We start from the raw sequence: 1,815 nt of genomic DNA on the forward strand, positions 1-1,815 counted from the left end.
AGAATCGGGACATTTTTGCATGGAAGCCTTCTGACATGCCGGGTGTACCGAGAGAACTTGCAGAACACACTCTCAGTATTGATCCAAAATTTAAGCCGGTCAGGTAGTTTCTTCGGCGGTTCAATGAGGAAAGGCGCAAGGCTATTGGAGAAGAGGTGGCCCGGCTCTTGGCGGCCGGGTTTATTGTTGAAGTTTTTCACCCAGAGTGGTTGGCTAACCCGGTGCTTGTACTCAAGAAGAACAGCACCTGGCGTATGTGTGTGGATTACACAGATTTAAACAAATCTTGTCCGGCTGATCCTTTTGCTCTCCCTCGTATTGATCAAATCATTGATGCTACAGCAGGCTGTGAGCGTTTGAGCTTTTTGGATGCTTATTCTGGTTACCATCATATCAAGATGGTAGTTAAGGACTAGGAGAAGACGGCTTTCATTACTCCATTTGGATCCTTTTGCTATGTGTCCATGCCCTTTGGGCTTAAGAGTGCCCAGGCGACTTATCAGCGGTGTGTGCAGAACTATCTTCATAATCAGATTGGGCGTAATGTTCATGCTTATGTGGACGATATAGTGGTGAAATCCAGAGAGAAGGAAACTCTGGTAGATGATCTGATGGAAACCTTTGATAACCTTCGGGTCTACAAGATGATGCTTAACCCGGCCAAGTGCGTTTTTGGAGTCCCAGCTGGCAAGCTTTTGGGTTTTTTGGTGTCTAACAGATGCATTGAGGCTAACCCGGAGAAAATTAAGGCGATTACGTCTTTGGCTAAACCGGCGTGCATCAATGACGTTCAGCGGCTGGCGGGTCGTGTCGCAGCTTTAAGCCGGTTAGGTGAGAAGGCTATGCCATTGTATCAAATAATGAAGAAGACAGATAATTTTGTCTGGAGTGATGCGGCTAACTCTGCCTTTGAAGATCTGAAAAAAAAGCTCACCGAGCCGCCGGTTCTTGCTGCTCCTGTTGAGAAGGAGCCACTGTTGTTATACGTGGCTGCTAACACACGTGCTGTCAGTGTGGCCATTGTTGTAGAGCGCAAGGAAGCTGGCAAGGAACATCCGGTTCAACGGCCGGTTTATTACGTCAGTGAGGTGCTCATTGAGTCCAAGCAGAGATATCCACATTGGCAGAAGCTTGTTTATGGGGTATTCATGCCAAGCCGGAAGCTTAAGCATTACTTTCAGGGTCATCCTATCACTGTGGTTAGCTCTGCTCCTTTAGGAGATATTATTCAAAATAGAGAAGCCACGGGACGAGTCGCCAAGTGGGCCATTGAACTTGGGTCTCACAGTTTAAAGTACGGATGTGCCACGTACAGCCATCAAATCTCAAGCACTAGTGGATTTCATTAACGATTGGACGGAGTTGCAAGTACCTGAAGAGAAGCCAGACAACACATATTGGACGATTCATTTTGATGGATTCAGGCAATTGGAGGGCTCGGGTGCTGGAGTTGTTTTCACTTCCCCTAGAGGTGACAAGTTTTGTTATGTGTTGCGGTTGATGTTTCCTTGTACTAACAATGCAACTGAGTATGAGGCGTTACTCCATGGTCTTAGAATGGCTAAAGAAATGAGTTTAAGCCGGGTACGATGCCTTGGTGACTCGGATTTGGTGGCTCAGCAAGTATCAGGCAAGTGGGATTCCAAGGATCCTCTCATGGCGGCTTATCACCATGAGGTTGATGCTATTGCTGGACACTTCAAGGGTTATGAAGTGGAGCACATTGACGGCAGAAAGAACAAGGCAGCCGATGCTTTAAGCCGGTTGGGATCTCAGCGTAAGCAAGTGCCGCCTAACAATTCTTTAGATGTTCTG

This window comes from Triticum urartu, chromosome 4 (genome assembly GCF_003073215.2).
Source record: "Triticum urartu cultivar G1812 chromosome 4, Tu2.1, whole genome shotgun sequence".
Lineage (NCBI taxonomy): Eukaryota > Viridiplantae > Streptophyta > Magnoliopsida > Poales > Poaceae > Triticum > Triticum urartu.